Source organism: Hyla sarda, chromosome 10, assembly GCF_029499605.1.
Source record: "Hyla sarda isolate aHylSar1 chromosome 10, aHylSar1.hap1, whole genome shotgun sequence".
Classification (NCBI taxonomy): domain Eukaryota; kingdom Metazoa; phylum Chordata; class Amphibia; order Anura; family Hylidae; genus Hyla; species Hyla sarda.
In genome coordinates this window covers 20115508-20139969 of record NC_079198.1, presented here as the reverse complement: position 1 = coordinate 20139969, position 24462 = coordinate 20115508, and the positions used below count along the sequence as shown (strand labels likewise).

Genomic DNA, 24462 nt, shown 5'->3' with positions numbered 1-24462 from the left:
CTCTTCTGGTTGCTCACAGACCCCCTCCCCACCAAAACCTGTATACTGCTACTGCTATCTCTATGCAACATGGATTTATTGTAGTTATACACCAAACCTAAGGCTGTGTTCACACATTGTTTTTTGCTGTGATTCTTCTGAAGTTTCAAAATGGCATTGATTTACTGTAACTGCACCAATCGCTGTAAAAAAAAAAAAAGCATTATTTTTGCTACAATTTCGGAAAATCCCAGCAAAAAGATGACCTTAACTAAATAAACAATCAGTAACAAAATGCAGTAAAAACGCAACATAGCCTGAAGACTTCAAATCTTTATAAAACACCTCCATCTTGATAAAAGGTCTAATTACTTTCGCCGTACCACAGTATTCCCCTAAAAAATGCACTTTTCACAAGAGAAAGCATCAAAACTGCACATGGTGTGAACTGATCCCAACCCACTTATGATTCTCAGCTGTTGGAGTCCAGCCTAGTTATTAGGTTGACTTCATTGGGGAAACTGCAGTAATGGGACTCCACGTCCTCTCTCTGCAAAGCAAGAAAAAAAAACATTAATTATGAAATTGGAATCGATATGGCTGAAAACCCAGCATGCTGCATCAGCTAAAACAGGTAGGCATAAAGTATACTGTTAAAATATAACCAGAACGCTAAATTATAACCCGGTCTGACCATGGAAAGAGTGAGATCTTTGTTTGTAATTAAAACATATGTTTATTTGACATCATGGCAGACAGAACATAAAACAAGAAATCATTATATAAAGGTAATCCTTAGCATAAATAAATAATGTAGGAGGGTTATGTAGGCATGTCCATAAATCTTGTCTCACCAGCTGGGATTTCTTCCTCGGTACTTTATCCAGTGTGGTGGATCCATCTTGAAAGGTCCTTTTAAGATGGCCGCCTCTGTAAGCTTCCTCTAGCTGTCATCCTCCTTCAGGCTGGCTTGGCCCCGCCTTCCTTAGGTCTTTCAGCTTTGAAGTCTTGATCTTATATACCATTGACTAAACGCAGATGTTGAACACTTCCTTACAAGCCAAAGATTCTATTTAGGTTTGCTCATGTAAGCATATAGTTATGGTATACAGTTGTGGTCATTAAATACCTCTAAGCTTCAGTTGTAGGATTCAGTTAGCTCAACTTGTACAGTGACCCCCCGACCTACGATGGCCCCGACATACGATCATTTCAACATACGATCACTCTCAGAGGCCATCGCATGTTGAAGGCACCATCAACATACGATGCTTTTGTATGTCGGGGCCATCACATAAACTTCTATCCGGCAGCGCAGACTGCTTCAGCTGCCACCGGATAGCCATTTACGGTGCCCCGTGTGGTCCGGTGACGATCACTTACCTGTCCTCGGGGCTCCGGCGCGTCCTCTTTGGGATCCCCTGCATCATCGGCGCTCTCCGTCGTCATCATCACGTCGACGGAGAACGAGGATGCCGGGGAAGCAGAGGCCTTGCCAGAGCGTCGGGGACACCCCGGGGACGCGGCGACAGCGATGGAGGGCGACATCCAGGGCAGCGGTGACGAGCGGAGACGGTCCGGAGCGGCGGGGACAGGTGAGAACAACTTCCTATACCAGTGGTCTTCAACCAGCGGACCTCCAGATGTTGCAAAACTACAACTCCCAGCATGCCCACATTCCAATGTCTAAATCCAGGTGTCCAGGGATCAGCTATGGCTCTTGGAGGTGATGATGTTACTGAAGTGAGCACTGAGGGGGAAACCTACGGGCACAACTGTGAGTGAGGCTCTTATGGTTTTGAATCCACAGATCTAGTGCACTGCCCTCCCAACCTCTTACAGGGGTACTCCGGTGGAAAACTATTTTGTTTAAATCAACTGGTGCCAGAAAGTTAAACAAATTTGTAGATTACCTCTTTTTAAAAATCTTAATCCTTCCAGTACTTATCTGCTGTATGCTCCACTAAGTTTTTTTCTTTTTGAATTTATTTTCTGTCTGACCACAGTGCTCTCTGCTGACACCTCTGTTCCTGTCAGGAACTGTCAAGAGCAGGAGAGGTTTGCTATGGGGATTTGCTCCTACTCTGGACAGTTCCTGACATGGACAGAGGTGTCAGCAGAGAGCAGTGTGGTCAGACAGAAAAGAAATTCATAAAGAAAAGAACTTCCTGTGGAGCGTACAGCAGCCAATAAGTACTGGAAGGATTAAAATTTTTAAATAGAAGTACTTTACAAATCTGTTTAACTTTCTGGCACCAATTGATTTAAAAAAAAAATTGTACCCCTTTAAGTCCTTTAGCAGAGGTTCTATCATGATCCTCCTGAACACTATATTGTATCATATCAATCGAACGGGAATGCCAGAAAGTCATACATTTCCAGGTGTGTTGTGTGTACTCTTATGAACGGGTTACTCACAAGACTACATAAAGTTTTGCTGTCAAGTCTTCACTTAGAAAGTTTCTTGCATCTCACATCCAGACCCTTTTAAAGGGGTACTCCCATGGAAAACTTTTATTTTTATTTTAAATCAACTGGTGCAGAAAGTTAAACAGATTTGTAAATCCCTTCTATTATAAAATCTTAATGCTTCCAATACTTTTTTAGGGGCTGTATACTAAAGAGAAATCCAAAAAAGAAATGCATTTCCTCTGATGTCATGACCACAGTGCTCTCTGCTGACCTCTGCTGTCCATTTTAGGAACTGTCCAGAGCAGCATATTTTTGCTATGGGGATTTTCTCCTGCTCTGGACAGTTCCTAAAATGGACAGCAGAGGTCAGCAGAGAGCACCGTGGTCATGACATCAGAGGAAATGCATTTCTTTTTTGGATTTCTCTTTAGTATACAGCCCCTAAAAAGTACTGGAAGGATTAAGATTTTTTTAATAGAAGTGATTTACAAATCTGTTTAACTTTCTGGCACCAGTTGATTTAAAAAAAAAAAGTTTTCCACGGGAGTACCCCTTTAAGTTACTGCCTGTGTCTATCACTCCCAAGCATTCCTCATTCCTGCGGCAATGTTTAAAGGGCATTACCCTCTTAGGAGAATCCCCCTAACTAACACTAACCTAATCTTCTCCTCATCTGAACGTTGGCATGACGTGCCGAGCCCAGACCCGTGTTACAGCTTTTTTTCCGGTTGTAGAGAAGTGGTGCAATTACGCGTTTCCAGACTCGGATCATCATACAGACAGCAGGAGTAGGTAAGTATTTATGAAGGGGCAGGTTTGATGGGGGAGGGAGATGGTGGCACGGTCAATGCTAAAACAATGATAATGCCCCATTGCAAATTAGCATAAATACATTTATAGTTAAATCTAGATGGATTTTTGGTCGGGAAAGGATAATTTGAAAGAGCGTAACCTGCACAGTAATCGTGTATATCCTGGTTAATGGGGCGATTCTCATGTCAGTTTCCCTTTAAAGGGGTACTCCGCTGCCCCAGCATTCAGAACCTTTTGTTCGGAACACTTGGATCGGGCAGTGGGGGTCGTGACATCACGGCCACACCCCTTGTGATGTCACACCATGCCCCCCCCTCAATGCAAGTCTATAGACTTGCATTGAGGGGGCGTGGTGCGATGTCTCGAGGGGCCTAGCCGTGATGTCACGACCCCCACTGCCCGCACCCAGCGTTCTAAACGGACGCCGGGTGCTGCACCGAGATAGCGGGGTCCAAGCTGCGGCAATCAGACATCTTATCCCCTATGCTTTTGAATAGGGGATAAGATGTCTAGAGGCGGAGTACCCCTTTAAATATCCTATAATGCACAATGCCACCAACATTCAATGCTATTATAAACAATTATTCCCATATCACAGACTATTCCAATATGCCTCAGTACTACATCTTCCTATTTATCGATTAACCATTTATAAGCCTGCTGTGTTTTCCAACTGTAATTTCCCAGAAATGATTTATAACTATAGATTTCATTTATCCCTTACGGGACTTGGGTATAAAGGCTTTCAATCTAACAGTATTCTTGTGGTTTGGCATATACCGTATTTTTCGCCCTATAGGACGCACCGGCGTATAAGACGCACCCAATTTATAGGTGCAAAATCTAAAAAAAATAAAGAATTTTGAACCCAATAGTGGTCTTCAACCTGCGGACCTCCAGATGTTGCAAAACTACAACTCCCAGCATGCCCGGACAGCCGTTGGCTGTCCGGGCATGCTGGGAGTTGTAGTTTTGCAACAACGGGAGGTCCGCAGATTGAAGACCACTGCATAGGAGGTAATACTCACGTGTCCCCGCCGCTCCGGACCCGTCACCGCTGCCCTGGATGTCGCTCCATCGCTGTCGCCGCGTCCCCGTCGCTCCGGAACGTCTCTGCTGCCGGCCGGGTATCCTCGCTCTCAGTCGCCGTCATCACGTCGTTACGCACGCCGACGCACGTACGCGACGATGTGATGACGAGGAAGGAGAGCGCCGGCCATACAGGGGATCCCTGAACGGAGAAGACACCGAGGAGGCAGGTAAGGTCCCTCCCGGTGTCCTGCAAGCACTAACCCGGCTATTCAGTCGGGCTGTTCGGGACCGCCGCGGTGAAATCACGGAGGTCCCGAACAGCCTGACTGAACAGCCGGGTTAGTGTCACCGCGATCGGTGATGTCCTGTATTAGCCGTGGGTCCCGGCCGTTGATGGCCGCAGGGACCGCCGCGATAGGTGTGTATTCGCCGTATAAGACGCACCGACTTTTTCCCCCCAGTTTTGTCTTATACGGCGAAAGATACGGTAATATGTTACAATAGTTGTGACAAGCACACATGATATATGATGAAGGCTACATAAGAGCACCGCATGAGACCTCAGTAAAACGATATTTTTAATTTTAAAGTGTTGCAAGATGGCCATGGCTGGACATTGACTAAGACAGTGCTATACAAACTACTTTGTGATACCATTTCTCCCTCTTCCACAGTGTGGTAGAGAGTGTGATGCAGGGCAAATGGAATAACCCTTGGGCAGAGAGCAGTAACCCCTTGTATTCGTGATGCCAGGGTGTGGTTTATCTTCAATACCACCCAAAGGTATACGGCTGGATCCTGGGCTAGGCACGGGGGCAGACTTGACTTGAGGCCTCCTATAACTCCAGAAACACTCCTAGACTCGACTGCACTGGACCTCAGCAACAAGAGCTCTAAGATCCAAGAGATGGAACAGAGGCTCCACCCAGGGCTTATATGGGGGAGACAATGGTGAGGTCCCATTGATCAGCCCTAGGTCACCTGGTCACTGATACCTCCTGGGTAACAATCACATGACAACTCACATGTTAAACACTCCTAAAGTGACAACGCTTTCTCCACACATTGCACAGTATAATACATGGTAAACAAATGAACATGGGGGGGGATGCAGTGTTGGATTGCCAGCAAGGAGAAGAACTGAAGTGCTGAAATGAAGAGTGAGGGCTAAGGATTTCGGACATGGACCGCACAGGTAAGACATACTCATTTGCTCTGGTTGTGCCCGTTGTCCCACTGCCCACCCTCTGCTTTCTGCAGTCTTAGTACATGTCATGCTGCATTTTGACCCACCATTGGCCACCACCCACCCGGTATTATTTTTTTAAATGCTAAAGGAGAACCTGCTTAAAATGGGTGGTAAATCCACAGTGTGGATGAATGGGAGACATACTAAGGGTGGAACAATGTGTAAATAGATGGTGGACATGCTGAGGAGGGGACACAATGTGAATGGATGGGGGACATGCTGAGGGGGGGCACAATGTGAATGGATTGGAGACATGCTGAGGAGGGGACACAATATGAATGGATGGGGGACATGCTGAGGAGGGGACACAGTGTGAATGGATGGGGGACATGCTGAGGAGGGGACACAATATGAATGGATGGGGGACATGCTGAGGGGGGGACACAGTGTGAATGGATGGGGGACATTCTGAGGAGGGGACACAATATGAATGGATGGGGGACATGCTGAGGAGGGGACACAGTGTGAATGGATGGGGGACATGCTGAGGGGGGGGGGCACAATGTGAATGGATTGGAGACATGCTGAGGAGGGGACACAATATGAATGGATTGGGGACATGCTGAGGAGGGGACACAGTGTGAATGGATGGGGGACATGCTGAGGAGGGGACACAATATGAATGGATGGGGGACATGCTGAGGAGGGGACACAGTGTGAATGGACGGGGGACATGCTGAGGAGGGGACACAATATGAATGGATGGGGGACATGCTGAGGAGGGGACACAGTGGGAATGGATGACAGATATGCTAAAGAGGGGAGATACAGTGTTGATGGATAGGGGACATACTGAGAGGAGGGGACATGTTGAGGAGAGAACACGGTGTTGATGTATAGGGGACACGCTGTGGGAGAGCATGATGTGGATGGATAGAGGATATGCTGAGGTGGGTATAAGTGTCGACAGATGGGGGAAATTCTGAAGAAAGGGGGACACAGTATATATGTGGGAAGGAGGGGCTCATTTGACTATATGCACCAGGGCCCATGAGACATTAGCCACCCCCCCCCCCCCACCTCCCCGTGATAACCGGATTGTATAGCTTAGTCACTGGTGTTCACCTGCATGTTACCGGACTCCACTCGTTTTCACAGAGTTATAAGTGACAGTAAATTATAGTTTTGTTGCTGCATTAGGGTTTTACAGTTCAAAAAATTTCCTCTGTTTCTGGATGGTTTGGATTCTCAAGGTTTTATGCAGAGCTGGAACAGACGCAGCTCTCTCTCTCATCCGCCTGTGGGGAAAATGCTCATTGATCACTTTTATAGACTTTTTTGGCTTTTCAGACATTTTTTATTCCATACGCCGTAGCAATTTAACGGTAAAGTACTGGGCACAGGCCCAATGATTACATCAATGTAGGAATAAAAAGGATTGCACGGTTGGCTTTAGAATAATATACCTCTATTCTATCAGTCTCGCTTCTATTTTGCTTCTAAATGAGAAAAAGAATATTTCTTAAAGGGGTACTCCGCCCCTTTAAGCAATAGGGGCGGAGTACCCCAGACATCCGGTGCACGGAGCGAACTTCGCTCCTTGCCAGATGACTGGCGATGCAAGGCGCAGGCTCGTGATGTCACGTTCACGCCCCGTTAGTAACGTCATGGCCATGCCCCCTCAATGCAAGTCTATGGGAGGGGGCGTGACGCCCCCTCCCATAGACTTGCATTGAGGGGGCATGGCCGTGACATCAAGAGTGGGTCACGGGCGTGACATCACGAGCCTCCAACTCTGCACCCGACGCTCTAATGGAATGTCGAGTGCAGCAGCTGAGATCGCGGGGGTCCCCAACGGGATAAGATAAGATGTCTATGGGTGCTGAACCTTAAAGTAGGATGTGATTCGCTCACCATGACTTGTGAGGTTTTGCTTTTTTTGTAATTGATTCAGTTGTAAGTTATTTTCAGAGGTTTAATGGATATGCCTATCAACTTTGGTATTTGCAGAGAACATAGTGCACACAAATAGAATTTAACAATGGAACAATATTGGAATGATCCTGGCTGGTTACAAGATGACGGAACTGGACTTCATCTGTAGAAGTCGCCTTTACTAGGTCCGAAATGTTTTTTCAAATACTCAGATACTCCCGGGACATATAGTAGGGCCGAGTTGTATAAAGTGCAGGAAGTCGCAATGGAAAACCTACAAGCAGGTGTCAATACTGGCAGCTATCAAGAATTACAACAGGACGGTAGAATGGATAATGGCGCAAACGAATGAAGAAGAATAGGAGAATGTGGCAGAAGATGACGAAAATGAACAAGTACAAAAACTTTACCCCAGCTAGCTATCCCCAATCTTCCCCTTGAGTTTTCCCTGAACACTAAACCAAATACTAGACACCAATAAGCCTCACTGTCCCGGCAACTTTCCAATTATAATTTGGTTTACAACTTCCCTAGAAGAACAAAAAGCAGGCGCTAGGAACCTTAGACAGGAATGTAGCAGAAGATGACAAAAAGGTGCAAAGAATTAAAGGGGTAGTCCCCTATAAAACATGTTTTTTTTTTAAACCAACTGGCTCCAGAAAGTTAAACAGATTTGTCAATTCCTTCTATTAAAAAATCTTAATCCTTCCTGTACTTATCAGCTGTTGTATGCTTCACAGGAAGTTCTTTTCTTTTTGAATTTCCTTTCTGTCTGACCACAGTGCTCTCTGCTGACACCTCTGTATATTTTAGGAACTGTCCAGAGCAGGAGTAAATCCCCATAGCAAACCTATCCTGCTCCGGACAGTTCCTAAAATGGACAGAGGTGTCAGCAGAGAGCACTGTGGTCAGACAGAAAGTAAATTCAAAAAGAGCATACAGCACCTGATTAAGATTTTTTAATAGAAGTAATTTACAAATCTGTTTAACTTTCTGGCACCAGTTGACTTTCAAAAAATGTTTTCCAGGGGAGTACCTCTTTAACCCTAGCTAACCCCAATCTTCCTCTCTATCTTTCCCTGAACACTAAACTTAAAACCAGACACCAATAAAGACGTCCATGGCTACCCTTGACTATATGTCTAGATTGGAAAAAGATCAAGGCATCACCATTACCTCGAAACAGTGGCAAGCAGCCTTCCGGCACCTCCACAAAACATTTATGGAAATGTACCAATCACCAGGAAACTATAGCCAAAACTATCTTCTGGAGGTACTTCCTCCCCACCTATCTGCACCAGATAGATCCTCTATGTTCGGATCGTGTTGGAGAAATTGTGGCAGTGCCGGTATGCTCATGAATGTCATTTGGGACTGTCCTGTACTTCACCCCCTCTGCCGAGGACTAGAGCTAGTGATCAGGCGCCTTCTTGTACTACAGCTTGACCCCCCTCCACAGCTTTACTGTTACTGGACCTAGATGTCTATCCTCCACATTCTCGTACAGTAGTAGCTCATCTTCTCATGTCTACTAAATTGTTGATCACAAGTGAAAGACTCCAGCATCTCCTAGCTTAACCCCTTAAGGACCAAGGACGTACCGGTACGTCCTTGGTCCTGCTCTTCTGATATAACGCGGGGTTACACAGTAACCCCGCGTCATATCATGGCGGGCCCGGCGTCATAGTGAAGCCGGGACCCGCCTCTAATAGCGCGCAGCGCCGATCGCGGCGCCGCGCGCTATTAACCCTTTAGCCGCGCGCTCAAAGCTGAGCCGCGCGGCTAAAAGTGAAAGTTCCCGGCTAGCTCAGTCGGGCTGTTCGGGATAGCCGCGGCTAATCGCGGCATCCCGAACAGCTGACAGGACAGCGGGAGGGCCCCTTCCTGCCTCCTCGCTGTCCGATCGCCGAATGACTGCTCAGTGCCTGAGATCCAGGCCTGAGCAGTCATGCGGCAGAATCGTTGATCACTGGTTTCTTATGAGAAACCAGTGATCAACATAGAAGATCAGTGTGTGCAGTGTTATAGGTCCCTATGGGACCTATAACACTGCACAAAAAAAGTGAAAAAAAAAAAGTGAATAAAGATCATTTAACTCCTCCCCTATTAAAAGTTTTAATCACCCCCCTTTTCCAATAAAAAAAAAAACACAGTGTAAATAAAAATTAAAATAAACATATGTGGTATCACCGCGTGCGGAAATGTCCGAATTATAAAAATATATCATTAATTAAACCGCTCGGTCAATGGCGTGCGCGCAAAAAAATTCCAAAGTCCAAAATAGTGCATTTTTGGTCACTTTTTATATCATTTAAAAATGAATAAAAAGTGATCAATAAGTCCTATCAATGCAAAAATGGTACCGTTAAAAACTTCAGATCACGGCGCAAAAAATGAGCCCTCATACCGCCCCATACACGGAAAAATAAAAAAGTTATAGGGGTCAGAAGATGACAATTTTAAACGTATTAATTTTCCTGCATGTAGTTATGATTTTTTCCAGAAGTCCGACAAAATCAAACCTATATAAGTAGGGTATCATTTTAATCGTATGGACCTACAGAATACATATCAGGTGTCATTTTTACCGAAAAATGTACTACGTAGAAACGGAAGCCCCCAAAAGTTACAAAACAGCGTTTTTTTTTCAATTTTGTCGCACAATGATTTTTTTTCCCGCTTCACCATAGATTTTTGGGCAAAATGACTGACGTCATTACAAAGTAGAATTGGTGGCGCAAAAAATAAGCCATCATATGGATTTTTAGGTGTAAATTTGAAAGAGTCAGGATTTTTTAAAGGCAAGGAGCAAAAAACGAAAATGCAAAAACGGAAAAACCTCCGGTCCTTAAGGGGTTAAAGAGTACCTCTCATCAAAAAAACTTTTGATATATTATAGATTAATGTATGCAGAATAACTTTACAATTGCATGTTATTAAAAAATATGCTTCTTTCTATTTAATTTTCCACTTTGAAGAAATGACCACTAGGGGTCTCCCTACCAGTCCTGGCAGCAAGCATTTCAGACTCATGCTGGAGTCCTAAACACTACGAGCTGCCAGTCTGCTTTGTTCACAAAGGAGAACACTCAGAGCTGCCAGCCGGCTTTGTTCACAGCCTGTTTGGCTGTGAACAAAGCAGGCTGGCAGCTCTGAGTGTTTAGGACTCCAGCATGAGTCAGAAATGCTTGCTGACAGGACTGATCGGGAAAAATACAATAGAAAGAAGCATATTTTTCATTAACATGCTATTGGAAAGTTATTCAACATTCAGTAATCTAAAATATATCAAAAGTTTATTTGATGAGAGGTTCCCTTTAATGGATGTATTAGCGTCTGTCAATCTTACTTGTGAATCTGAGCGGTGGGTTGGGCTCTCATATATTAGTTTCACATTTTAAGTTGCATTACTGAAATAAATGAACTTTGGACAATATTCAAATTTTTCGAGTTTCACCTGTATATGTTTCCAGTGTCTCCAAAGGTGACTTTCCGTCTATATATATGGATCAGATGCCTATGTTCAAATTTTCTGTATAAAGTACTGACAATGTTGTAGGCCAGTGGTCCCTAAACTGTGGCCCTCCAGATGTTGCAAAACTACAATTCCCAGCATGCCTGGACAGCCGTTGGCTGTCCAGGCATGCTGGGAGTTGTAGTTTTGCAACATCTGGAGGGCCACAGTTTGGGGACCACTGTTGTAGGCTATACTTTACTACTGTTACCTTGTTTGTTTTTATGTCTATGCTACTTACCTTGAGTTCTCTGCTTCATGGTAATGATTTGTATTGCTTGATACTTCTAAAACCAATAATAATAATAATAATAAAAAAAAAACCATACACACACAATTAGACACCAATAAACCTTTCTGTCCCTGAAACTATTCCCATAATAGCCCTGGTCTTCCACTTCCCTAGAAGAACAACAAGAAGGCACTAAAAATCAGAGACAAAATGGAGCAGAAAACAAAAAAACTGATTTAAAAAAAAAAAAAAGAAAAAGAGAAAATGCAAACAGGTAAAACTGTAAGTTCAGAAAACAAGGACTGAACAAGGACAGTGCCGACTAGAGAAACTAAAACAAAATTAGACTAGAATTAGGAATAGGGAACACATCCATTGGTCCCTTAAGTTTTACTAACTAGCAAGAAGTAGGGGCAAAGCATAATATGCCAATAGAGTCAGAAAAGTGTTTGCAAAGTGAATATAGTCTTTAGACAAATTAAGTGATGATATTAAATTATAACAGAGCTACAGTGTGTGTGTGTGGTGCACCAGGTGTGCAGTACAAAGACCTGTACTACTACATAGATGTCACCGATTGTTATGTCACGATGCCGCGAGTGTTGCGGTCCCATGTAATCCCCCTAACACACGCACAACATTTGCAATGGAGGGCCTGAACATGATGGTAGTGTGTCCGGATCCTAAGGGGCGAACCTAAGTTTACTGTGTGCTGGCAGGTGGAAGTCGGGGTGCCCTTGTGTTGTGGAATAACCAGACACAGGGAGGCAAAGAGACAGGGCAACACAATTTTCCTTGATGTAAATTCAGATGGTAATTGTGGTGGCACCCCTGTACCCTTGCTGTTCTGACTGGCGGACCCTAATGCAGCGTCCCCCCCCCTCTATTGCAGAGTCCCCCCTTAGGCTGTGTATTATAAATGGTTAACAAGTGCCTTGTATTATCTATTGCATTGTCTGTATAATGTTATGTACCTTTAAATGTTGTTACTAAGTCTTGTATACAGGGAAGGTGTCAGTGACCATGTAACTTGTGGGTGACCTATGGGACCCCTCCAAAGTTTCCCCAATATAAGCCCTGGGAGGAGCTAGTTAGTTCAGTGCTGAGTGCAGTGAAGTCAAGTCCTGAGAGTGTCTGGTGTCCTGAGGAGACCCAAGGCCTAACCACGCAGCCATGCTCCCACTAACCAGGGGTGAAGTCTAGTCCGTCCTAGTCAAGTAAGTCAAGATCAGTCTGTCTAAATTCAGCATGATTCTGCAGCAATTAATCCAAGTCCACTACAAGTCACAGCAAGCTTCTCGGCCTTTTGGCTAAGATCAAGTGTAGTAGCTTTCCTGTTAGTTGGCGGTGAGGAAGACCACCAAGGCAGGATGAGGAACCACACAGTAGGACAGGTGTACCAGGGATGGCTGTGGAGGGCAGCAGTCATCCCCGATGAGACCTGTTCCCTGCTGGATCCGGCCTTAAGGTTCGGGTAGAGTGAAGACCGAGGTGCACAAGTGCCCTGGGAGTGGTGACCCCAGGGTGCCGGAATTCACTTGGGATTGGCAACCCCACTTGAAGGAAAGCACGTAGCACGCACTTTTTCTCTCACTCTTCTGGGCACTCATCCTTAGTATCCCCATCTTCCGGCTAGGATCGGGGAATTTTTATAGATCCGGTCCACTTATTTATTTATTATTTTTGTCATTGTGTCCACTTTTTTATGTTCTGTTTGTCCACTAGGATTTGGTAGGGTGCGGTAGCCCTTCTGGGTGTCCCTTCTGCCGGTCTAGGGGAGGTGTGTGTGGCCATCAGGTTCCTCACCTCCCTGCTATACCCTGTGGCATCCTTGCTTTGGCAGGATGCCAAACCGGTTTTACTGGTTCCTTGGTGACAACCTGGTTAACGCCTAGTTGTCAGCCGGGAACACTTTCGGTCCCTGAGTAGCTTCAGTGAAAGGAGACATTGTACCTGGAACCTTGCAGGGGCCTTTTGCCTCGGAGGCGAAGGGTTTGGTTTGTTGGGGGGCCTCTCTCCTTTCGGAGAAGGGCTTGCGATAGACCGCATCCTCTTGCACGGTTTTTTGTGTTAACACTTGCACATTTTACTTGCACTCGGGTGATTTGAGAGCACGTACCTCGGCTTTCAATAAAAAAATTAATAAAAAAAAAGTCACAGCAAGCCTGCAAGTCTCTAAAGTCACTGGTTACCTCCTTGGGCCTAACTGAGCTGTAAAGACTATTCCATCTGTCTACCTCCGTAAAGCTTCCATTGTTCCATAACTTGGCATTGGAGTCCTTATTTGCCCCGTGCCTAGCCCAGGATTCAGGAGTCATACCTTCGGGTGGAGTAGAGGTAAAACCATGCCCTGGCATCACGGGCATAAGGGGTTAATGCCATCTGCCCCTAGGGTAATAACGTCTGCCCTTCATCACATCCTCACCACAGTAAAAACCAGTAAACAGTTATTGTATAGCTCCCAGACTGTTGGAGAGGCAGAGTTACTTGAGCGGACATGCAGAGGAGAGGTTACTGTGTCACTTCAAAGGTTTTGAACTCAGCAGTCGAGACTATCCCGGGGCATCCCCTGGTCCTCATTAGAGTATAGCCTGACTTGTTCCTATGCTCATGCTTCAGACTCTGCAGTTGGGTCCATCCTAGGGTTCTATCCCTTTAAGTCATGGCCAGACTTGTTCTGCCACACTCTCAGACTTTTGTGGTTTTCTAGTTCAAGGCCTGGTTATGGGTTCCTGATGTAGGTAACTGACTGGACCTGGGATAGAGGCAGGGATCATCTGGTCTTTTTAACCTGCAAAAAAAATCCTAGTTCAACTTCTCTCTTGTGCTACCCTTGTTTTGTGACAAATGTGACTTGCTATCCTGACAGTGGGTCTTGGCTGAGATTAAAGAGTACCTGTCACCAAACTTAACTTTTAATATATTTTTCCTTATGTAATTACTGTATAAGACACTTTGCTATTTACTTGCTGTTAAAATTCTCAACCTTTATATGTTTTTAATGTGATTGAAAACACAGCCACTAGGTGGCTCTATTCTGTTCCCTGTGCAAGTTAAACAGTTAGTTTGGTCTCCTCCCAGCCTTGCAGGAGACCAAACTCAGGAAGTGAATGCAAGGCATGACGAGGCACAGCTCTCGCAGGCTTCAGTGGGGTCAAGCCTACTGGGGAACGCCCACTATCTCCTGCCAGGAGCTCACACAATGTGAGCCAGAATAAAGGTATGATACAGAGCATTTTAAAGCTCTACGGAAAAAAAATGTAAGAGCAGGAAGGGTGTTAGGAGTAGTTAGGGAATATAATCTGAGTAAGTTTAGAAAATGGTTTGATGACAGGTTCTCTTTAAGAGATGCAGCATCTGTCTTGCTCTCTGTACTGTCTCAACTCATGCCCAACTATGGATAGGTTAACATGGCCTATATGAGCTCAGGATCACATGACCTGACATGGCTGTGACAACTAGGGGTGTAACTGTGCTGTAACCCTTAGAATACTAAACAGCATAACTGGACTGGGGAGCAAAGGTATATAAGACATATATTAAAGTGAGAGTACATCTTCTAATAATAAAGTGACAGCACTCATCCGCTATCCAGCGTTTACCCATTGTGGGACATTAAATTTGCTTTTTAAATTTAGTTTAAGGATCAGAAATCATTCAGTGCTACAAATGTGCAATAATAGATGACATCTGGGATGGAGTTAAAGGTGCGCTCCGCCATCTCCCGCAGCCATCTCCCACAGCACCAAGCATTAAAAAAATGGAGGCAGTTGTCATGATGTCACAGCCACGCCAACTTGTGACGTCATGCCACACCCCCTCCATTCATGTCTATGGGAGGGGGCGTGTCAACCAACATGCTGCTCCCATAGACATGAATGGAGGGGGTGTTTCATGACGTCACAAGGGGGCGTGATTGATATCATGATCACAGCCTCCTCTCCGAGCATTCTGAACAAAATGTTCAGAACACTGGAGCACCGGAGTACCCCTTTAATTACTTTTTACAGCAATGTATCTCTTTTACCTTGTTTTCATTTTTTGCATTAAGTAGACAAAAATCTGCTTTACTAAGATGAGTGTTAGCATTTCCCTAGATGAGTTATAGGACAATTTGCAGCGAAATAGTTAATAGTCTTTGGGGAAAAGCCGACTCATATATAACAATGGCGGATTCCTCTGTGGATGACAGCAGATTTGTAACACTAAGAGTCTCCAAATCACAACAAAGACTTAAAAACATTTTCATTAAATCCAATTATATCCTATTGAAAAATACTCCCGGGACCTTCCTCAGATATGGCTGCCGGATCAATACATCCAGTCGGAGAACAAATGCAGGTTCACCCAAAGCAAATCCAATTGGAACTAAAGGCTGTTGCGAAATAAAATTATCAAATGTGTTTAACTTTAAAAATGGAGAAAAATGAAGTGGAAAAAAAACATAAAAGAAACAGCTGGATACAGGCAGTTATATGAAGTCGACTTTTCTTCTTTTATGTTTTATTGTTTCAATATACTGTTTGTTTCCTTTTTTCAAAGTGTAGTTAAAGGGAGTATATAATCTAAAAATATCATCAGAAAATGACTTATTGACACCTATTGGAGAATGTAGTGAGCATGCTCAGTGTCATGTGTACTAGATACTGTGCAGGGAAAGGGAGGAGGAGCTAAGCAACCTCCCTCACCTATTGTAAATGGTGAATCCTGTATTATCTGCCACCTTTTTTTTTTGCAATAGAGGAGTTTTTCTGCATTTTCATAATAGCATACACTGAAGTATTGTAAGAGGGCAAAGGTTAAAGGACAAGCCTCATGATCAAAAATGTATCCCCTATCCAAAGGATAGAGCACTGCGTCCCACCACGATCTTCTGTTTGGAGCCCTGCTGTGCTAGCACAGGAATGCGTCATGACCCCCGCCCGAAGCAGAGACCACCATGCCCCCTCCATATAGCTCTATGGGAGAGCCGAAAATTGCCGAACAGTTCTCCCATAGAACTATATGGTGGGGGCGTGGCTGCCTCGGCTTTGGGCGGGGGTCGTGACGCGCTCCTGTGCTAAAGTACTGGGGCTTCAAACAGGAGATCGCGGGGGGCCCAGTGTTCGGGACCCCCCGCAACCTAAAACTTATCCCCTGACCTTCGGATTTTGTCCATGAGATTTGTCCTTTAACCCCTAGTGGACCCATAAAGTAAATAAACCTCATAGGGCCCTGGGACTTAGCGCACCATGATTAATGAATATTAAACGATCAATCCCACTGATGTCCGCCATTTAAGATGGTGTCCAGTGTTAAGAAATTTATCTGGAGGTCCGCAGGTTGAAGACAACTGCCCGGGCCTTCGTCATCATCAAGCCCCCCCCCTTTAGTTTTGTACTCACCTCCGCTCGGTGGGACGTTCGGGTGAGCTGGTCCAGGCCATCTGTGCTGCTGGACCGTCCGGTGGGGAGGGATAGTCGTTCCGGGCTGTCCATCTTCACCGTGTGGGCCTCTTCTCCGCGCTTCGCGCCCGGCCCCGGAGTAATGACGTTGCGTCCCTGTGCGTCGTCGTCACCCTCCCCACCGGAGGGTCCAGCAGCACAGATGGCCCGGACCAGCTCACCCGAACGTCCCACCGAGCGGAGGTGAGTACAAAACTAAAGGGGGGAGGGGGGGCTGGATGATGACGAAGGCCCGGGCAGTGGTCTTCAACCTGCGGACCTCCAGATGTTTCAAAACTACAACTCCCAGCATGCCCGGACAGCCAATGGCTGTCCGGACATGCTGGGAGTTGTAGATTTGAAACATCTGGAGGTCCGCAGGTTGAAGACCGATGAGGGCGGAGAGTTCACTCGAGTATAAGCCAGGGGGGGGGGGGGGGGTTTCAGCATGAAAATTCGGCTTATACTCGAGTATATACGGTAACATACAAAGTTAGTCGGTCTAATATTGAAGTGTTTTATAAGAAAACCCCAAATTACTCATTGCTGCATGTTACCTCGGCCCATCCGAAGCAGTTTATTGATAATATTCCCACATGACAATTTTTATGGCTGAGGATTTGAAGAAACATTTCAAGGATTAAAGGGGATATCCAGGAAAAAAATATATATATTTTATAATATATATTTTTTATATATATATCAACTGGCTCCAAAAAGTTAAAGGGGTACTCCGGTGAAAAACTTTTTTTTTTTTTTTTTAAATCAACTGGTGCCAGAAAGTTAAACATATTTGTAAATTACTTCTATAAAAAAAAATCTTAATCCTTCCTGTACTTATTAGCTGCTGAATACTACAGCAGAAATTATTTTCTTTTTGAAACACAGAGCTCTCTGCTGACATCACGAGCACAGTGCTCTCTGCTGACATCTCTGTCCATTTTATGAACTGTCCACAACAGCATATGTTTGTTATGGGTATTTCCTTTTACCCTGGACAGTTCCTAAAATTGGACATGTCAGCAGAGAGCTCTGTGTTTCAAACGGAAAATTATTTCCACTGTAGTATTCAGCAGCTAATAAGTACTGGAAGGATTAAGATTTTTTAATAGAAGTAATTTGCAAATCTGTTTAACTTTCTGGCACCAGTTGATTAAAAAAAAAAGTTTTTCACCGGAGTTCCCCTTTAAACAGATTAGTAAATTACTTCTTTTAAAAAATCTTAAATCTTTCAGTACTTATGAGCTGCTTTCAGTACTTGTGAGTAGTGTTGCTCGCGAATATTCGCAATTCGAATATTATTCGCGAATATCGCATATTCGCGAATTCGCGAATTTCGCGACTATAGCGCTATATATTCGTAATGACGAATATTCGTTTTTTTTTTGTTTTTTTTTTCACAGTACACATCACAGTGATCACCCCTCTCTGCTTCCAGCTTGTGTGGTGTAAAGAAGGCTATAATACTACTGTTTGAGACTGGCGTGCGAAAACTCGCATATGCAAAAATTAGCATATGCTAATTTTCGTATATGCGAATTTTCGCGTATGTTAATTTTGTATATGATAATTTTCATATATGTTCATTTTCGCATACGCGAATTTACGCATATGCGAAAATAAAACGAGAATATAACGAATGTGCGAATATTCGCGAATATATGACGAATATTCGTCCATATATTCGCGAATATTCGCGAATTCGAATATGGCCTATGCCGCTCAACACTACTTGTGAGCTGGTGGTCGGTCAGCGCCGTTGAGCCGGGTTTTGTTGAAGCCAAATCTTCTAAAGCTACAATTCAGGGCACTTGACCTTTTATCTGGGGGAAGGGCCCTTAATGTTTTTACCTAGCGATGCCCCTGCCAAGGGGTGAGACAGAAGTGAAATCCGGTAATAAAGTCAATATCAGGATCAGAGTCAATAGCAGGCAAGAATTGGCAAACCAAGGATCTGCCTAGATACACAATTGAGATGGAGTGGCCACTCTTTGAAACAGACAACAACATTATTTAGCAACATATGGCTGCCATTGGCCAAATAGGGAGTATAGAACAAAGACAACAGGTGTCCTGCACTCACCGTGTAGATTCTGATAGATCGGCTCCCATCTCGGGCTACTAATCCGGCATGGCAGACGAGGTTGCGTGGGGCGCTCAGAGGCATCTGAGCACCCCACGCAACCTCGTCTGCCATGCCGGATTAGCAGCCCGAGATCGAAGCCGATCTATCAGAATCTACACGGTGAGTGCAGGACACCTGTTGTCTTTGTTCTATACTCTTGATACTGTGTTTCCTATTGTCCTAGCACCACCGGCCTCTGATCCTATCTGTTTTCTTGCCCGATTGTTACTGTGTCCATCTCGAGGAGCTGTGTTCTGAAGGTACCGGTGCCACTAGTTTTTCCTCTTTTTTGTTTTCTATTTATTGGCCAAATAGGGTTGACCATCACTAGAGGTTCAAAGTGGAGTATTATGTCATAGTGGAGTCTATCAATGTTTAGGAAGCATAATAAGTTATTTTCCAGATGGACTGCCTGATTTTTGGTGACATGCTATTGGTATTGGAGGACAAGGGCGCTAAACATAAGGTCTATAGTTTCTACATTTACTGTCCAATCCATTGTCCCTTGTTATCAGCCTTCTTGAGACCTCATTCCTGTTGATATATTGGTTGTCGGACTCGTTCCTAATGTCCTTTTTTTTTCTATAAATCTATTTCAGCCAGTGATGTCCTGGACATATTCCCGTGTGGTCCAAGTGCTGACCTGTTAATCTCTTATTTATTGCTGCTGGTTTATGCTGCTTTTATTCCAGTTGGTGTTTTTTTGTCCCGTTTTTTGTTGTGTTGACAGATCTTGAGTCTGCAGGGATTGAAACGGTTCAGTTAATATCCAATAACCTGGCTCCATTTTCAATGACACAATTTTCTGAGAAGTAATTACAGGCTATTGGCCTTATTTTATTGCACTCCGGGCAGCTGGGGACCCATGCCAACGAAAGAAATAGCCTGCAAAAAAGTATGGGAAAGAACTTTCCGCAGAAATTACTTCATCATTGTCCGGCAAGAAAGCCCTCCCTGGTGCAGCTGCTAATGTAATATTGCTCATTTATCTTCCAAATGATCGAGAAACATCTTATTTCTTATTCAAGGACGTGCCATGCATTTTACTGCAGTGCTTGGAGTAATAGGCAGCATTGATCTTGTTATGCCATAAACATTATGGACGCCGGTACACAGGGACCTCGGCGGTACCCCGGAGGAATGCTCTGTCGGTTGATATGATAATAGAATAACATAATAAAATATAAATGTAAACATTTCTGCACCTTAACACAAAACAAATAGTCTGCTCTGCTGTATTTGGTATTCTATCATGAAGGGACGGCCTCGTACAGAACCGAGCAGAATTTATTATATCATTGCTTATGTTTAGACACTTAAAGGGGTACTCCCGTGGAAAACTTTTTTTTTTACTTTTTTTTTAATCAACTGGTGCCAGAAAGTTAAACAGATTTGGAAATCACTTCTATTAAAGAAAATCTTAATCCTTCCAGTACTTTTTAGTTGCTGTATACTAAAGAGAAATCCAAAAATGAAATGCATTTCCTCTGATGTCATGACCACAGTGCTCTCTGCTGACCTCTGCTGTCCATTTTAGGAACTGTCCAGAGCAGCATATGTTTGCTATGGGGATTTTCTCCTGCTCTGGACAGTTCCTGAAATGGACAGCAGAGGTCAGCAGAGAGCCTTGTGATAATGACATCAGAGAAAATGCATTTCTTTTTTTGGATTTCTCTTTAGTATACAGCCCCTAAAAGGTACTGGAAGGATTAAGATTTTTTTAATAGAAGTGATTTACAAATCTGTTTAACTTTCTGGCACCAGTTGATAAAAAAAAAAATAATAATAATAATCATAATAGTTTTCCATGGGTGTACCCCTTTATTAATGCTTGTAGAGTATTAAAGTAAAGACAGAGTCAAAAAAACAAGTGTCAGGGTAGTAGATATAGCGTAGTAGAAAACGAATATTGGGGAGAGCACTCCTAAATATACACTACTGGATGTGGCAAGATGAAAAAGGATAAATCCGTTGAGCTGCTGAATGATCCAGATAAGCAAATGAGACCTGCGGGGTGCAGGCAATCAAGGTGAGGTATCAAGCAAACATAGCAAAGAAGAAACAAAAGCATGCACTCACCGCTCAGTAGGTGTCTAGGCGTCCGGGGACACGGGGCAACATGACAGGTAACGCCAAAGCGCTCAGAGGCTACGCCGGTCGTTTCATGCGTGTGAAACAACCGGCGTAGCCTCTGAGCACTTAGGGGTTACCTGTCATGAAGCCCTGTGTCCCCGGACCTTAGGACGCCAAGACACCTACTGAGCGGTGAGTGCATGCTTTCATTTCTTCTTTGCTATATTAGCAGATATAGCATCTGCTATGGGGCCCAGCAATGGTCATGGAGTTGTAGTCAGGCTATCCATCCCCTGCGGCACCTTTGTTGTCCCAGGTCAATGTTTACAAGCCAGGTTTATTAAAGTAAAGGCCCCTTTATTCAGGCCAATTATTGGGTGAATGGGCGTTCATAGGAAAGTTTGTTCCCGATAACTGATCCCTGTGAAAGGGCGACTCATCAGCCAACGAATAAAAAAGCCTATTCCTTAGCTGATCCCATCTTTTGTATAGCCAATAAAAAATTATTTTTTTTGGCCGCACATTACCCTGTGTAAAAGGGTGATGTGCGGCCAACAATGATGAAAATAAGGGACCACAAAAGAAATCCAGCAATCGTTCACGCCACCTTGCCTAAAAGATTGAGTCATGTGAAGGTTTATTAAATGGGCACCGATCATCAAGGTCAACAATCGTTTACTCAGCTTGGCCTAAATAATTAAGCCATGTGAACATGTACATAAAGGCTCATTAAATGAGCACCGATCATCGTGTTCACCGATGATTCCCGTAAACCAGCCTGGAAAATTGAGCCGTGTGAAGGTTTATTAAATGAGTATTGATTATCAAGATCAGTGATCGTTCATGTAGCCTGATCTGAATAATTGAGCCATATGAAGGCTGATTAAATTAGCAGCGATCATCGAGATCAACAATTGTTCTGACCCTGTTGTCGCTATGACAAAATGATGTATAACATAACCCCCAAGGATGCACCAAATATTGGTCTGGAAGGCAGCCCTTGGTGCCTTTATTAGGTTAATAACCATTCCTTAAGCCATTAATACCAGTATCATGTAATGACAAGGGTTGAAGGGGTACTTCACTGGCCAGCCTTCCGGCTGCGTTGAGGACTAATATTCCAAATACTGTGCGTGTGCTGCGGTGGTCGGCCACGCCCCTTGTGACATCAGGCCATGCCCCTCTATGTAAGTCTATGGAAGGGGGCGTGGCGGACACTCACAGTGTGTGCACAGCATTCGGAACGCAGCCGGAAGGCTGGCCAGTGGAGTACCCGTTTAAAGTTATGAGGTCGGGGTCCACTGAAAGCAAATATTTATCATACTTTCCAGCAGTTCTGATTTGGTGAGACATTACTGCTAAGTTTGTCAAACCCCACCCAAAGAGGGCATTTTGAGTGCATTCTCTGCCATAATGGGATTTTCACATACGTGGAGCTTTAAAGAAGATGTCCAGCAGCAAGAAACTTATCCCCTATCCACAGGATAGGACATAAGTGTCTGATTCCGTGGGGTCTGACCACTGAGATACCTACAATCTCCCATACGGGGCCCTGGCTCACCCACGGTTCTGCTGTGTTAGAGCGTGTTTCGTACCCAGCACGTCAGCTGGTGGGAATACGTCTCCTTCATTCTTCTCTATGGGAGGGGCAAAGACACACAGACTGTGTCTCCACCTCTCCCATAGAGATTAATGGAGGGGGAGTGTTTTGACCAGCTGACGTGCTGGGTACGAAACATCACACACAGGAGCTGAACTGTGGCTGAGCCATACAGGAGATCGCGGAGGTTCTGCAAATAGGATATAAGTTTATTACTGATACAGTTCCTGATACTGACAGAAGTGGCAGCAGAGAGCACTGTGGTCAGACAGAAAAGAACAATTCAACTTCCTGTGGAGTATACAGCAGCTGATAAGTACTATAAGGATTAAGATTTTTTTAATAGAAGTAATTTACATATTTGATTAACTATCTGGAGCCAGTTGATCAGCACTAGTTGTCATCATGGCTCATTCTAGTGCAGGACTGCCAACATTGTATGACATTGAAGAGTTTTACATTCTCATCTATTTCCTATTGTGTTAAATGTACCAACAAAGGCTATACAGCATCGGACAGGCTGAGGGGACAGGGGGAGTGGGGGTACAAGAAAAAACATCTTGTAAGCCTGGTTAGCGCCAAACAAACCTAGCCTATACATGTTATAAGAATTCTTAAGGCTTCTACCACCAAGCATCAGACTAAGTATTTGTGACTGCTTCCAAATGGCCACTTCATTTTTGGAACAATTGCCTGGATTAATGACTTCCTACCCATGGCTTCCATCGTTGGGGTTTACTATTGCTCTCTAATACTGGTGGTGGTTAAATCTGTACCTCACCACTTTTCTTCCCCACTCCACCTCCCTACTTTTTCCCTTTATTGGCAAGAAAACTGGAACTTGCCCTATAAAAAATAGTCATCGGAATCCCATCAGAAAAAGGACTTCACCTTCCTGGACTCTAAAGCTTATGTACTCTCAGCCTAACCTGACTACCACCTGGGCTTCTTGACTTGCATCCATTCATACAAATTGATTGTCCACCAATTACTAACCTGCGGAGTACTATAGTCATGAGGACTCCCGGCATTGATCTCCCTATATTCCTTTAACCATTTTCCCTACTCCCAATCCCTTTCTTTTATTCATTCTTAGGGTGCTTTCACACCACGATTTCAGTCTATGGGTGCCGGATCTGGCTGGGGAGGGGAAAACGGGTGCTCCCGTACTCCAGCCGGACTGGCATTGAAATCCATTCACTTTAATGAGCCGACCAGACTCAAACGGTGACTCCGGTCGGCTCATTTTTGACCCATATCCGGTTTTGTGACCGGACCTAAAACTGTCACCATTTGACTCCATTCGGCTCATTAAAGTGAATGAATTTCAGCGCCGGTCCGGCTGGGGTATGGGAGCGTCCGGTTTTCCCCTCCCCTAGCCGGGTGCGGTAGCCGTAGGCTGAAATTGTGGTGTGAAAGCACCCTTAGAACCAGTTTATTGTACAAAGAGTGCATGCTTCCAGCATTGGAGGTGATCCTGGGCCACAGGTTGGCACACCCCTTTGCTATGGGTCATGTAATAGCAGTTCCTTTAATTTCCCTTTTATTGATCACCTCCGCATTGTCTTCAAAATATAAGAACACTCCACCTTTTTTCCGGTACGTTTTACTTGTTGTATTGCCGCTGCTGAATGCACCTCCTTCCTCATTTCAGACTTTCCTTTTTTAACTGTGGCCATCACCATGTCACCAACACCAGCATCTGGCAGTCTCTTCAAGCAACCTTTGATTCCCTTGATGATGTACAGGTTCTTGGTACCTGTGTTATCAGCATGGTTGATGACTGCACCCATGGGGAGCCCAAGGAAGATGCGAAACTTCTCACCAGAAGAACCTCCGCGTCTTCTCTTAGGCATCTTGATTCCCGGTAAGGGCTCTTTTATTCATTCTGTTGTCATGGCTTAAAATTTGTATAAAAACATTATTTAAAAAGATACAGAATGCCTTCTCTTTAAAGGGGGAATGTCCATAGACATTTTATCCCATATCCAAAAGATAAAGAATAAGATGTCTGATCGCGGAAGGGCCCACCGCTGGGACCCCCCGCAATCTCCATGCAGCACCGCATTATATGCCGGGCTGCTGCTCCAGTCTCAAAAACTTCGGTGTTTCTGGGACTGGAAACGTGATGTCAC

General features: G+C 44.5%; 1 long non-coding RNA gene and 1 pseudogene across 1 annotated transcript; both read right to left on the bottom strand.

The window, feature by feature from the left end:
• Positions 1 to 307: 307 nt before the first annotated feature.
• On the bottom strand, positions 308 to 13508 carry LOC130293559 (uncharacterized). The gene is made up of 3 exons (XR_008848246.1): positions 13427 to 13508; positions 11116 to 11161; positions 308 to 529 (listed from the first exon to the last, which is right to left on the bottom strand). It is a non-coding gene; the product is annotated as an uncharacterized LOC130293559 (long non-coding RNA).
• A 7916-nt stretch (positions 13509 to 21424) lies between these two features.
• LOC130293187 (60S ribosomal protein L23-like) lies at positions 21425 to 24183 on the bottom strand (annotated as a pseudogene).
• Between the last annotated feature and the right edge of the window lie 279 nt (positions 24184 to 24462).